Source organism: Durio zibethinus, chromosome 13 (assembly GCF_047325235.1).
Source record: "Durio zibethinus cultivar Kanyao isolate XHJ-2024 chromosome 13, ASM4732523v1, whole genome shotgun sequence".
NCBI lineage: Eukaryota > Viridiplantae > Streptophyta > Magnoliopsida > Malvales > Malvaceae > Durio > Durio zibethinus.
In genome coordinates, this window is record NC_143174.1 from 24,667,293 (window position 1) to 24,683,927 (window position 16,635).

Consider the following 16,635-nt stretch of genomic DNA (forward strand, 5'->3'; position numbering starts at 1 on the left):
GGTGGAATAGATATTAATTGCTATGACTAGTTGATGCATGTATGTTAATTGCCATGACTAGCTGATGCCTAAACTTTTGTTTAACAGGCTGATTATTATTTATGAGACTTGACTTACGTGTCAACCATGAAAGAGAACCATGAATCAGTTTATACGCCGTCCTCATGATAGAATGGTAGATTCTCTTCCCATCCCCTTTCCTCCCTGGAAGATATAAATTTAGTTTGATAGTAGTCAAACAAAAACAATGAGTTATCCTTATTATACTATTTGCTTCGTTTGTTGATTTTACTTTACGAATGATTTATGATCTATTAAAAGGGAAGCATATTATTTATAATTATTATAATACAATTAATCAATTATAATTTAATATTTTGTGGAATTCATAACATATAATTACAAGTTTGAAGGTATTTTTTAATTTTAAAATAATATAAATTTGGTTAGTTTTTGTTTTAACAAAAATTATATGTAAATATCTCTTTCAACAATTTAGATTCTGTCTTTTCAATAAGTTTGTATAATATTCTTAATTTTTTTTGTAAAATTTATAATTTTTTGTAGAATTCTGTAAATTTTATAATTTTTGAAGAATATTTGTTATATTTTTTAATAAATCCAACCCTCCTATTTAATTTTTTATAGTTTAGATATTTTAAACTAAATTGCACAAAATTATTTATTTTAATTTCTTAGCGATCAATAATCAATTACTGTAGAATCCGAGATGCATTTCAGTGTAGCTTTCATAATTTTACAAAAAAAGAGATCACTAAACCAAGCTTTTTGAGCAATGGAAGACATGAACAATGTATTCATACCAGTGTAAAACCACCAAGGTGTAGGCTACGTTCTGTTTCTGATCAAGATGGACAAAGCTTTTGTTTTTTCTAGCAACATATCATTCCCATAATTGCAGAATCCAATGCGCATGAAGTTGTTGCACTCAACCCTTTTTCATTGACAACAATCCGAACTTTATTCTCCCTCCTCCAATCCAATAATTTTCTACATCTATAATATGAGTAAAGAAAGATTTGAGTTGCAAGAGAGCAGTTTTTCTTACTCTTAACACCCTTCACATTCATAACACCTTCCTAATAGAAACGCTACCAGAATCACCCCTAACTATTTCCACTCAATCTCTTTTAATTAATGCACACCCTCAAATAACTTAATATTAAATCTATCATTATGCATTTGGCATCACTACACCTTTGAGGTTTATATACTAGAAAATCACTTAAAAAGATATAGCGTTATTTCTTAGAAATTCATTGAAAATGGCTCCCTCAAGCTTGATGTACTTGTCAAATTCGAGCAGCAAGAAAATACTTTCCATGAGGCTTCTTGTAAATCATTTTTGCGGAAAAGTAAGCAGAGACTCTAATAGAAAAAAACATTCTATCTAAATTATAAAATCATTAATGTCTTATTGCAACACTTCCAATAAAAATTAGTACTTATTCTTTTTTTTTTCCATTCCTAAATCCTAATTAAAGCTTTTGGTTTGCTTTTTATATTTTAATTTTTTAGAATACTTTATTTTCCCTTTTAACAGCCTCAATTTTTTTTACCAAAACAGGTTTTTTTTTTTTTGGAAAAGCTAATTTTTATTTATCTTGCCAAAACAGTTTAGGATGTACTCTGTAGAATAAAAAAGTGAAAGGATGAATAAAAGAAAGTAAAAAAGTGGAAAATAATAGAGTTTAGGTATGCTTGGTAGAAAAGAAAATTCAGAAAAAAAAATTATCACTTTTCACACTTATTAACAAAAACAAATCACTCCAAATAAAGAAAAATGAAAGAAAATAGAAGAAGTATGAGCTTGTGTTGCATATTTATAAAATTGTTCATCATATTTATATTTTTTTATCTTAATTTACAAAAATTTATAATGGTAAAATCATTTTTTTTTTTTCTTTCTTTTTCTAATTCTATCAAGCAATAGATGAAAAAAAAATAAATTTTCTTTCAATTTTTCTATTTTTTAACTAAGCACGTCAATAAAAATAATATATATTTCTTTTTTTTTTTACCTTTTTTTTTCTTCCAATTGTCTATTTTTCTATTTTTCTATCACCATAGAAAGTAAAATCTTTATGTAGTAACTTTTTTGTGTTTGCCAACCTTGCAAAAGTTATTGTCAAATTCCATATCAATATTAAATATTTTTACATCAAAAGGGTGACATTATGGCCCATTGTAGCTTTCCTACCTATCAAGTTGGGGACGAAGGTGGAACGTGTATTAATTATCATGACTGGTTGATGTCTAGAGGCTTTTGTTTTATGACTGCATTATTATTTAGGAGACCTTGACTTTGGCATCAACCATAAAATAAAACCATGGATCGGTTTACACGCCATCCTCATGATAGGATGGTGGATTCTCCACCCTTTACTCCTTGAAGGATATAAATTTAGTATGGTAGTAGTTAAATAAAAACAAAAGAGTTAACTTTATTACATTGTTTGATATGTATCTTGATTCTACTCGATGAATGGTTTATCGCCTATCAATAGATTTTGACTTGACGTCAACTGACACAAATTTTTTTTTGAAACTAGAAAACTATTCGCTATGCAAGGGAGTTAAAATATATAATTTATTTTTTATTTAAGAATTGATTTCATTATGATAATATCTATTTATTTTTTGTTAAATATTTGATAAATATGCATTTTTTAAAATTTATTTACTAAGAAAAAGAAATAGGTATACTAGTAATTTACTTTTTTTGTCTCAATTACAAGTTTGAAGGTATTTTTTAATTTTAAAATAATATAAATTCGGTTAGTTTTTGTTTTAACAAAAATTATATGTAAATATCTCTTTCAACAATTTAGATTCTGTCTTTTCAATAAGTTTGTATAATATTCTTAATTTTTTTTGTAAAATTTATAATTTTTTGTAGAATTCTGTAAATTTTATAATTTTTGAAGAATATTTGTTATATTTTTAATAATCCAACCCTCCTATTTAATTTTTTGTAGTTTAGATATTTTAAACTAAATTGCACGAAATTATTTAATTTAATTTCTTAGCTATCAATAATCAATTACTGTAGAATCCGAGATGCATTTCAGTGCAGCTTCCATAATTTTACAAAACGAAAAGATCACTAAACCAAACTTTTTGAGCAATGGAAGACATGAACAATGTATTCATACCAGTGTAAAACCACCAAGGTGTAGGCTACGTTCTGTTTCTGATCAAGATGGACAAAGCTTTTGTTTTTTCTAGCAACATATCATTCCCATAATTGCTGAATCCAATGCGCATGAAGTTGTTGCACTCAACCCTTTTTCATTGACAACAATCCAAACTTTATTTTCCCTCCTCCAATCCAATAATTTTCTACATCTATAATATGAGTAAAGAAAGATTTGAGTTGCAAGAGAGCAGTTTTTCTTACTCTTAGCACCCTTCACATTCATAACACCTTCCTAATAAAAACGCTACCAGAATCACCCCTAACTATTTTCACTCAATCTCATTTAATTAATGCACACTCTCAAACAACTTAATATTAAATCTGCCACTACGTATTTGGCATCACTACACCTTTGAGGTTTATATACTAGAAAACCACTTAAAAAGATATAGCGTTGTTTCTTAAAAATTCATTGAAAATGGCTCACTCAAGCTTGATATGCTTGTCAAATTCGAGCAGCAAGAAAATACTTTCCATGAGGCTTCTTGTAAATCATTTTTGCGGAAAAATAAGCAGAAACTCTAATAGAAAAAAACATTCTATCTAAATTATAAAATCATTAATGTCTTATAGCAACACTTCCAATAAAAATTAGTACTTATTCTTTTTTTTTCCATTCCTAAATCCTAATTAAAGATTTTGGTTTGCTTTTTATATTTTAATTTTTTAGAATATTTTATTTTCCATTTTAATTACTTCAATTTTTTTTACCAAAACAGTTTTTTTTTTTTTTTTGGAAAAGCTAATTTTTATTTATCTTGCCAAAAACAGTTTAGGATGTACTCTGTAGAATAAAAAAGTGAAAGGATGAATAAAAGAAAGTAAAAAAGTGGAAAATAATAAAGTTTAGGTATGCTTGGTAGAAAAGAAAATTCAGAAAAAAAAAAAAGAAAAATTATCACTTTTCACACTTATTAACAAAAACAAATCACTCCAAATAAAGAAAAATGAAAGAAAATAGAAGAAGTATGAGCTTGTGTTGCATATTTATAAAATTGTTCATCATATTTAGATTTCCTTTTATCTTAATTTACAAAAATTTATAATGGTAAAATCTTTTTTTTTTCTTTCATTTTCTAATTCTATCAAGCAATAGATGAAAAATAAATAAATTTTCTTTCAATTTTTCTATTTTTTAACTAAGCACGTCAATAAAAATAATATATATTTCTTTTTTTTTTTACTTTTTTTCTCTTCCAATTTTCCATCTTTCTATTTTTCTATCACCATTGTAAGTAAAATCTTTATTTAGTAACTTTTTGGGGTTTGCCAACCTTGCAAAGCTTATTGTCAATTTCCATATCAATATTAAATATTTTTACATCAGAAGGGAGACATTATGGCGCATTGTAGCTTTCCTACTTATCAAGTTGGGGAGGAAGGTGGAACATGTATTAAACATCATGACTAGTTGATGTTTAGAGGCTTTTGTTTTACGACTGCCTTATTATATAGGAGACCTTGACTTTGGCATCAACCATAAAATAAAACCATGGATCGGTTTACACGCCATTCTCATGATAGGATAGTGGATTCCCCACCCTTTCCTCCTTGGAAGATATAAATTTAGCATGGTAGTAGTTAAATAAAAACAAAGAGTTAACTTTATTACATGGTTTGACATGTATCTTGATTCTGCTTGATGAATGGTTTATCATCTATCAATAGATTTTGACTTGACTTCAACCGACACAAATTATTTTCAACTTAGAAAATTATTCACCATGCAAGGGAGTTAAAATATATAATTTATTTTTTATTTAAGTATTGATTTCGTTATGATAATATCTACTTATTTTTTGTTAAATATTTGATAAATATGTATTTTTTAAAACTTAATTACTAATAGAAATAGTATACTAATAATTTGCTATTTTTCCCGGTTATGTTTAATTAAAGGTATAATTTTTTATTTTAAAAGAATATAAATTAATTGAATTTTTTATCAATAAACAATATATTTTTATACCTCTTTCAACGATTTAGATTTCGTCTTGTCAATAAATTCGTATAATATTTTTAATTTTTTTGTAAAATTTATAAATTTAGTGGAATTTTAAAAAATTTATATTGATTTATCCAAAAAGGAAGCAAATTTTTTAAGCTCCTGAATCAAAAATTATAAATTTTATACTGGCGTGAATTGTAATGAGCTGCTAACCAAACTCAAAGGAAGTAAGGCGCAAGGGAATGATTACGTCTAACTTGTCTATATAATTTGATCCTATATGCCCATAGTTGTAGGCTGTTCATAGCTTTAGGTAAGGTATTTATCCAAAATTTAGTGTTAAATGAGAATAAAATTATCCTGGCCACTAGATAAAAAAATGCAGGAGAGGTTGGTGATCAAAAATAGGAGCCCGACAACATCAGGTATATTGATATTGCAATGGCACAAAAGATGTTGATGCTCACAAATAGAGCCCAAAACTTATCTGGACCTCTTAATTATGTAAGACCTCCAAGCCCAAAGGTTCAAGGTGACTACAACTAAGAAAAAGCAGGTATGGACTTTGGTGATCATACATTCTGGGCAGCACTGTTTCAGGAAATGAAACCCACTAGACTTCCATATGTCTTTCTTAGATTTGTCTGGGAAGGTGAGATACGGTCAGACAAATGTTTTCTCCAATAATAGGGACAAGCCTTATGTCTGGTTACAATTGCTTTTTAGGTCCAATATTAGCATATTCAAGTAGTGTTGGACAGTTTTTCTATGATCAACACGCATGCCACAATTTATATTCTTTTCGAGTTCATCTAATCTAAATTTTCAATAACTATATATATGCTTTAAGCTTTCTGGTTTCGTAGGATCTTCATGAGTTGTAAAATCCTTCGTACCGGTAACCATCATGCCTTTTAATGAAAAAAAAAATCTATAGATTGTGTGCTGTGAGCTTTCTTAGAACTTCTTTACCTATTTCAATTTGTGCATCTTTTTGTGCTAAATGAAACCAATTCATGAACTGACTATCATAGTTCCATCAGCAGACATGCTCAGCTCAGCTATGGTCTGAAAATGAAGATTAAATTGACAGAAAGGATGGTCACCATATCTTCAATATTGTAAGGTGTTTTCACACTGTATGCTGCTTGACAGTAATGTTTTGAGGTGTAGACGTTAACTGGCGGCTATAAAACAATACAACTATTTTCATCTTCCATGGTCGATATGGCTTAGTCGAATTCTTTAACTTATGCCTGCCAGTGCCTTCAAAGTTGCAATGACTACCAACCTCTTTTATTCAATTTAACTAAGTATTGTAGCCCACGGCATCTACATTCTTTAAATTCTTGTCCACAAATATAAAGGAATATAACTTTCAGTCTGTTCATTTAAACAAAGGGCCACACCATGCTGGCAAATGCGCAAGACAAAAAAAAAAAAAAAAAAACAGTAGCAAAAATTAAAGGCTACATCTTGCTTGTTTTGCATGGATTCAGGGGTTTGCTAATCCTTGACAAAAGCTGAAAAGCCTATTTAAAAGTTGAGAAACAATTGGGATTAGGAGTTTTATAACATTTGCCTTTTGCACTAGGAGTTGGACCACTTAAAGGAACTGGTATGGTATTTGGAATTTAGATTTCTGCAAGAGTTGCTGATAATTTAAGATATCAGCAACTAATCAAAGAAGTTAGGATTTAGTGATGATAATGAACAATAAATTTTATGAATTTGCTTCGTAGAGTAATGTACTTCAAATCCTAACAGTCTCAAAGAAAACTTTTATGAACTTACATAACAATTCAAATTGAAGGAGTTATTATCCCAGTACTTTCATAGAATTAATAAAAAAATGAGTATCTAATAAACAAATGATTTATTCTAACTAAATTGATGAAGATATATTAGCCATTTCCTGACTGTTTTTGAGGTAAAGTGAAAATATTTTTAATTATAAATCACTTAATATATGCTGCTGCACATAATTTTATAATGACATTTTGTGTTTGGAACCTAATGATTCAATGCATATATATATATATATATATTTATATACTTAATCTGCACAAATTAACAATAAGAAAAAGAAAAGGCATAGGTGCATTGTATTTAAAAGCATTTAACATTACTGCATTTACATCCAGTTTGTATTAGCAGCTGCATTTATAATCACGATACAGACAACTTGCGAAATCATTTATTAACAATAACATGCTCTAATATATCAAGTTAACAATCATCCATCAATGTAATTCTAGATGGATTTTAAAATTAAATATAATTTATTTATTAAAAAATCCCACATAAACATGCTAATCTACGAGAAAAAGGCCAAGCTGAACTGCGTGTACTGTAGTTTCTTTAGCATGCTTGTAGTGAAATCAGTCATTAACACCCCACTGATCAAGTACAAGTTCAGTTCACTGTTATTGGGCTTCAATGAGATCCCAATTGTAAGGAGACATATTTTACTCTAATTTTAATCAAAACCAAGAAAGCAGATCTATGGTTTAAGAATCTTAAAGGTATTCTGTTAGTCGCGTGCAACTGCAAGCTAAAGATTTCTTAAAGGACACATGAAAACATATATATAATGCACCATGGTAGCCATGGAAATTGTGAGTTGCTCTTGCTCACACAAATTGTTTGCAGACCAATATACATACGCAATCACCTTGGCCGCCTATCACGTTTGAGATTAGTTAGACCTAACAAAACCAAATTTCAATGAAAAAAGGAATACAGAATTAGACAAAGAGCCCCAACATTTCGTTTTCTTTTTCTTCTAGTAGAAGCAGGATAGAAAGAGTGGCAACTTTATCCATTTGAAATAATAACCAGCCATGGCATCGCCCTCTTGATGCCATTTTTGAGAAGAATACAATAAATATTTTCCTTAGCAGTAGGCCTTTTGAAGAAAATCAACAAATCATCAAGAAAACTTCTTTTGAAGAATTGTTTTCCTGGTTTCAACATCATCTGAACAACTTCACTTTATCTAATAATTCACGCGTTGGATAAGAAGATTGAAACATAAAATCACAGTTTCTCCACAAAGAGACAAACAATATTGTTGAATTCCTTAACTCCACTTGCCAACTCATAGTCTTACACATCATTGTTTTGTAAGAACTACGAAACAAGAACTGGCAGAGAAAATTTTAAAACCTTTCAAAAAGGAACAAACAGATCGAATCGGTTATCATCATCGTCATCAATCATTCCACGTGGCTAGTTCATACACATGGGGCTTGTCAATTATTGTCATGACCCTCAAAAAATGAATGAAAGTACTTCAAAATTTTCATTGACAGTGGAGAGCCCACCTGAAAGTGCGAAATTAGTAAACTATAGTTGCAAATTTTAGTACATCAGCATCAGCTCATCTGATCTGAAAGTTGTAAAACAAACACTAATTCCTAACTCAGAAGATCTCTAAGATATCTGATGATAATGATGATGATGATTAGATGGAAGGGAAATAATATTTGGTGGTATGGTGCTTACATCACAGGGAAGTTTGATCCTTCTTTTTGGCTTTGGGTGAGAGAAATAGGTAATATGGACCTCCTCTCAACTGGCCAGAAACTGCTATGATCACTTGGAAAATTTTTCTTTGCAAAGTAGATATGAATGGTCCCATATGCAGGCTGTTGCTACGCCCTCACAGCTATGGGATGTGCGTTGCCCTGCGTTTCCCCTTTCATGATATGAAAGCTTTCAGTTTTCTGGAGCCATTTGGGAATTGGATGCCATCAAAATAGAGAAGAAAAACAATGTTTTAATTTTACAAATTTCAATATTTGCGAGAAATTAAGTTTGCGTATTATGAGTATTAATCCAAGTTAACAACATTTTACAGCTCTATGTATCGGAAATTTTTTAAAAATATATTTTGAATTGATAGATTAAATGCCTTTCATAGAAAAGAAATGAGTGAATGATCATTTCTATTAAAGAAAAAGAGTAGAGAAAAATATTGGAGATTTAATTATAAAGTGAGTAGTTACTAGAATTTAATTATAAAGAGAAAGTCATGATTTGATCACTAATACACAAATTTTAATTGGGATATACTAATAATCTTTTAGCTGTCAATTTTTTAATTAATCAAAATAATTGTCTGTTGTGGTTTTTTTTTTTTTTAAAAAAAAAAGACAGGTAAAATTGAAGCTTATTATGGGAAGCCGAAGAGATACCTAAAATATAATGGTGGATTCCTGTGGGCTTTGACCAGTTCTTGCAGTAGTAATCATTTTTTACACTTCTTTGCAACTTTCAAGCGACATTTGAAAATTTTTCAATTTTTCTTTATTATTGTGAAATGATTTTTTTCTTGAAAACTTTGTTTCATTTTATAAACGTAGATATTTCTGTTTTTCTTTTTCTTTAATTCATCATATTATTTTCATGCTGTTTGCTGCTTAAGAGTAATGTTTTGAGGTGTAGACATTAACTAGCAGCTATAAAACAAAACAACTACAAATACAAAGGAATATAACTTTCTGTTTGTTCATTTAAACAAAGGGCCACATCCTGCTGGCAAATATACAAGACAAAAAAACCATAGCCAAATTAAAGGCTAAACCTTGCTTGTTTTGCATAGATTCAGAGGTTTGCTAATTCTTGTCAAAAGCTGAAAAACTTAATGAAAAGTTGAGGAATAATTGGGATTTTGAGTTTTATAGCATTTGCCTTTTGCACTAGGAGATGGAAGACTTCAATGAACTGCTATGGTATTAATTTGGAATTTTAGGTTTCTGCAACAGTTGCTGAGAATTTAAGATATCAGCAACTAGCACCAGAGATTAAGATTTAGTAATGATAATGAACAATAACTTTTATGAATTTGTTTGTTAGAATAATGGACTCTTATTTTCAGTTTCAGTGATCAATTTCAAATCTTAATGACCTCAAATATATATATATATATATAAACTTTTATGAATTTACATAACAATTCAAATTAAAAAGAGCATTTACCTCAGAATTATTATTGTCTCAGTATTATAGAATAAGAAATCAAAAAAAGGAGCATCTAATAAACAAATGATTTATTCTAATTAAAATGATGAAGATATATTTAGACATTTCCTTTCTGTTTTTGAGGCAAAATGAAGAGATTTTCAATTATAGATCTCTAAATGTACGCTACTGCACATAATTCTTTTATAGCATTTTGTGTTTGGAACCTAACGATTCAATGCCTATATATACTTCATGTACAAAAATTAACAATCGGAAAAAGAAAAGGCATAGGTGCATTGAATTTAAAAGTATTTGGGGCCTTCTAATAATGGCTTCTGAATGTGAAAGTATTCTAGTCCATGGCTTCTATTTGTCTGTGTTCTAATGAAGTCAATGAGATCTTCTAATCATGGATTTTCATTTTTTGGTGTAAATGCAGGACTAACCGCATTGGTGTCATTAAATGTTTCAAATTCTTACATAACTAATGATGGTTTGCTGTATTTAAAGCCTCTAGAGAACTTACGGTCGCTATCTTTGGAGTCCTGCAAGGTAACTGCCTCTGAAATTAAGAAGCTTCAGTCAACTACCCTTCCCAATCTTGTCAGCTTTCGACCAGAATAATATTGCTGGGGCAACTGTAACACATGCTTTAAATAGCTGCTATCACCTGGAGATAGCTCTCTTCACAATTCAACAAATGTATGTTAAAACATGAAAGGATGCCTTTCCAATGGGGTCAGGTTAATTGTGTTAATTATAGGGACAATCAATGTAAGGTGATTGTAAATATGTTTGGCTACTGAATTTGGCATTTCCTCTTTTCTTGTTTCAAAAACAAATAAATTTTGTCGATAGAAATTTTATGTTCATTCAAACTATTTTCTGCACATTGTCTTACAAGTTTTCATATGGAGATTCAAAACAGAAGGTAAAAACCAGAGGGGAAGAGGTTTGGCTCGGAGCTACACACAATCTGAGTAACTTGTTTCAGAACATGGTCTCAATCACAAGCATGCAAACAGAATTACATGTTTGAATGTTTGATGAAATGGAAGCAAAAGCTGAAAATAAATCCTCAATCCTCAATCATATATACTACAACAATAGAGTCTATGCTCCTCAATCCAGTGCAAAAATCTATTTATTCTAAGCTAGAAATTAGAATGAGGATGTTGCAGCTAGAAATAACAAATCAATCAGGTAAGCAATAGCAATCTCTAAATTATTTGCAGCTAAGTAATAAATTCAGCTTCTATATCTTGACCAAAAAAAAAATAAAATCAGCTTGTATATCAATTGGTAAGAAATAACAAATCAAGTGTTGTAATAGAATGAAGCAAACATTAGATATCAATTGTCCTCCAACGGCCTGAGATTGATGCTACTTCAAATCTTGGGCTTTTTACCTGGCAATATGATGAATTTACCATGCCAATAGAATTTTTTTGTGATAAGTTTTTCAGTTCATTATCAAAGGCTAAAAGAACAAAAAGCATTTCGAAAAAATAATAATAAGGGTCGTTTGTGTTAAGAAAATTGGGTCCAGTCCCATATAAGTGGTTTTAGATCAAGTAAAGGAAATTGACTTTGATCTTTCATTTTACACAGAATCCTAACTACTTAATAAAAAAGAAGTAGAAAAAAAAGAAAAGCTAGAAAAAGCAGAGAGAAAAAGAAGAAAAGAGAGTTGGTTGAACGGAAGTCGATCCGTGGTCCGATTGAGTTGGGACCTTGTCAGGAGGTTTATGATTTAGAGTTTTACATTCTGAACGGTGAAGATCGGGTTTGAAGCTCTCTAGGAACAAATACAGGGTGTATTTGTTGAGTCACTTATTTGGTGAGATTTCTCCAATTGTTTCTCTAGTTGTTGATTAGCTCTAGTTTTAGTTAAAGAAAAACTTTGTATACCTATTATTTGATAGTGAAGATTTTTTGTAGTCCGTGATTTTTTTCCTCTACACTGAAAGGTTTTTCACGTAAATCTTGGTGTGTGCTTTATTTTTCCTACATTTTTTTATTATTGATTGTTGTGATTATTGCTTATGTATTGTTGTGATTATTGCTTCAGACGCAACAGTTTTGGTATTGATGTGTGCTTTATGTTTTTAAAAATTTTGTTTTATTTTATTTTCGTTTTATTTTTAATTTTATTGAATTTGAAAACATGTTTGAATAAAATGTTTTTGTTTTATAAATGTGAAAACAAAAATGTATAAGAGAAATTGGTTAAAGCTTTTAGACTCCGTTTGTTATTAATAATATAATAATATTAATATAATATTATTTATTAATATATCATTTATTAATATAATATTATTTTTATTAATATATTATAATATGATCTTTAATATATTATTTATTAAAATAATATTTATTAATATATTATAACATGATTCTTTCGACATATGGAACTTACGAAAATGCAGTGCAGCATCTCTTGATGTTCTATCAAATGTGTTTGGGGTTGAAATTTTTCCTACTTTGATGCCTATTATTCAGGTAAGTTACCTATTGGGGATGTAAAAGTTATATCGTGGAAATTCTTTGTGTTTTATTTATTTATTTATTTTTGTTTCTGTGCATCCAATAGGTATGTTTCATCACAAGTTCATCACTTCATCTTGCCCAAAAGATATTAAATCAGTGTGTTCCATGGTGAATATGAGAATATCAGATTGCTTCATGCTGTAGAATCTACAAACTTAATTCATTTGCTATGATATAGATATGCTAGTTTGAATCACAAAGGTTATTGCTGTTAATGCCAAACTTCTCCTGCATGTGTGCATGAAACTTTATTGGAGGAAATAGTTATATAGGAAGTCTAAAAGAGCTTTGTACGAGTCACTTTTGATTTCTGATTTTCTGGTTTCAGCATTGATTTAGAAGACGCTGTATTTCATTTAAGCATGTGTTTTTTTTATCCAGTCCTTGATTTTAATGGTTCCAGTGTTTTTCTATCACGAGGCTATAAACTCACTGGATCCTGCTAATATATGTATTAAGTAGAATACTACAAAAACAACTGCTTCTGTCCGGTAAAAAAAATTTAGTATTTTGAGTTTGTGATGAATTGTTGAAGCTATCTTGTTTCTTTTAAGCTTGAGTATATTTCGATCAATGTTTTTTGCCAAATGATTTGGTTTGTGTAGCATTTGGTTAGCTAATTGATGTCCGCCCATCTATTCTAGAGGTGGGTATCTTTTGTCTGTTACATTTTAGTTTTCTCAAATTTGTTTTTTAATTTCAGTTGTTTTAGTTGTGTCACTTCTTTTAGTCTGTATGTCATACTCTTGTGTGTGTATGTGTTTTTTATTATTATTATTTTGAATTGCTAATTATTTTTCTTTTCTATGAGCAGTTTTTTTCAATCTCCACATGCTTCTGTGAATAATCTTTCGTTGTATTCTTAATAGCAAGGGATATCACTCTGATACATTTTGATATTATACATTAATTTCCTGCAGGCTTTATATACATCCATGGATAAATTCCTTCAGGCTTTGTTCTCTACTAATTAACAATTCTTGCTGATTTTATTTTTCAATTTTAGTTTGTTCATTTGTGCTTTCTAATCCTTCATGATTGGCTGGTTTTTTTTCTTTAGCAATGAAAATTTTATCTTGTTTACTTGAAATTTATTTGCAAAAATTTTTCTCCTTTATAATCATGTGCCACGTGTTCTTAACACTTATTTTTTGTATTTGATTTATAATCAAATTTTAATTAGGATTATGAAGAGCAAAATATTAAAATTTTTTTCTTCGTATTGAACTTTCGATCGACGGAGACAAAATGTTAATTTTTTTATCTAAATCCAATCCAATAATTCCAAAGTCCAACTTGTGGTCCCAAGGATAGGTCTGCTTTGCTGTCAGAAAAGAGTTTATTTTGGGCCGACTGAGCCAGAAGCTAATAATAAGGTCTTGGGAATTGTTTTACCGATTTTGAAGATAAGAACGTTGGATGGGATCTGCGGACTTGAGCAGCAGATTTCGCCTTCTTTTTCGGCAGATATAAGTCTCAGATTTGGCAACAGCTTCTCTCAGTTCTCTGATTTCAACAAATATATCGTTTTTGTCGAGCCGAGGTTGATTTTTTTTATTCATTCCATTTGTTTCCAGTCGGATTTTCTTTTCTGCTTGGATTTATTCATTCCATTCGTTTTCATGGTTCTAATGATGCAGAAGGTGATGTATGCATTTTTGTTGTCTTGATTGGATATTGTGGTTGATAATTCTCATGTTTCCTTTACATTAGGATAGTGATCATTGAAAAGGCTTTTGACACAGCTCTTACGGATCTCCTACAAAGAATTTTTTATACTAACAAGTGGGTGCAAGAGGCTGTTTGAAGAGGTTATAAACTTGGTCCACACTTGCTGTAATTTGGATTAAATTTTTATAGATATCAATAATTGTTTTAATCATTTGCAGGAGGCTGCGGAAGAGGTTGCACCAAGGGTGGGAATAGTTGTACAGTACCTTTGCGAGGTTTTGACAAATATCAAGTTTTTTTTGCTTGCCTTTACCTTATACTAAGCTCGATGAACTTATGACTTATGAAACCCAGCATTGTGGGTTGTTACTTTTTTTTTTTTTTAATTTCTTATGCTGCTTTATCAAAACATAAGGTGCTAAACAATAATTTTGGTACAGGATGGATTGATGATGACTCATTCAACATGTGGAACTTATGGAAATGCACTGCAGATGTTCTATCAAATGTGTTTGGGATGAAATTCTTCCGTACTTCACGTGTGCTCTTGGCAAATATCGGGTTGTTTTCTGGCCTTTTATTATAACAAGTTCTTTTCAGCGTTGCAATTATGACTTATGAGACTCAGCCCCGTGGGTTGTTATCTTTTTTGTTTTATTTTATTTTATTTATTTCGTATTTCTAATAATGTTTCTTTTCTATGAGCAGTCTTTTCTTTCAGTCCCCGCATGCTTCTGTGGGAAATCTTTCATTGGGTTCTGAAAACCAATACATTAAAGTTTGTATTCTTAATTGTAAGGGATGTCATTCATATACTTTTTGATATTATACATTAATTTCTTGTAGGCTTTATGTACATCCATGGAAAAATTCCTTCAGGGTTTGTTCTCTACATATTAACAATTTAGGTTAATTTTATTTTTCAATTTTAGTTTGTTCATTTGTGCTTTCTAAACTTTCATGATTTGCTGATTTTTTTTTACAATGAAAAGTTTATCTTGTTTACTTGAACTTTACTTACAAAATTTTTCTCCTTTTATAATTATCTGCCACATGTTCTCAGCACTTTTATTTTATCTATTGGATTTATATTCAAATTTGGATTAGAATTATGGAGAGCAAATTTTTAATTATTTCTTTTCTTTTTTTTTCATATTCAAATTTCGACGATAGAGACAACAATTTAATTATTTCATCTAAATGCAATCCAATAATTCCAAACTACAACTTATGGGCCAAAGTATAGATCTGTTTATGGTAAGGAATGAGTTCATTTTGGGCCAACTGAGCTAGAAGCTCAAAATGACGGCAAAAAATTGTTTTACTGATCTTGAAGACAAAAATATAATTTAAATCGGTTTTGTCGGTTTATTATATATCCAGTCAACCCAAACCCAAAGATCTGCAAATTTTCCCCTCCCACAAAAAATTATTGAAATTTGAGAGCAAAAGCTGGATTGGGCTGTGATTTCTCTCTTCATTTTCATAACCCTCAAAAAAAAAAAAAAAATCCATAGCCAAACAGTTCCAAACATTAATCCAAAAACTTAAAAAATTTCCTCTTTTAATACATCTCCAGAACTTGTCTCAACCCAAAGTCTTTCAAGAAACCCATAATTTTTTCCTCTCTGAGCCATATCCTCTGCTCGACTTAAAGAACCTGTTCCAACCCAAAATCTTCCAAAAAAACCAATCAACCAAAAAACCCATAATTTTTTTTCGTAGGGGTTGGATGACTCCTGCAGAGTACTGGAGCAGCAGATTTTGCCTTCTTCTTCGGCATACGTAAGTCTCAGATTTGGCAACAGTTTCTCTAATTTCAACAAATATATCGTTTTGGTGCTTGCTCGAGCCGATGTTTGATTTTTTTTTTACTCATTCCATTTGTTTACTTAGTAACTAGTTTAGTGTATATATATATATATATATATATTTTTTTTTTTCTGGTTTGATTTTGGGTAACAACTTGCTATAATTCGGATTAAATTCTTATACATTTCAACAATTGTTTTGTTCATTTGCAGGAGGGTACCAAAGAGGTTGCACCAAGTTTGGAAATAATTGTGTACACTAGTTTATGTGCGCGCTTTTGGCAAACATCAGCTGTTTTTTGCTGGCCTTTACATTATAATAAGCTCTTTTTAGTGTTGCAATTATGACTTATGAAACCCTGCACTGTAAGTTGTTATCGTTTTTGGTATGCTGCTTTATCAAAACATAAGTTACTAATATCTGAAAAAACAAAAAAAAAGTTGCTAATTATGTTTCTTTTCAATAT

The 16,635-nt window shown here is 29.9% G+C and overlaps 1 protein-coding gene across 2 annotated transcripts in view; it reads left to right on the forward strand.

Annotated features, from left to right (window-relative positions):
• LOC111303325 (uncharacterized) overlaps nt 1-16,635 on the forward strand; it is a 98,516-nt gene that overhangs the window by 46,320 nt on the left and 35,561 nt on the right. The window lies entirely within an intron of this gene.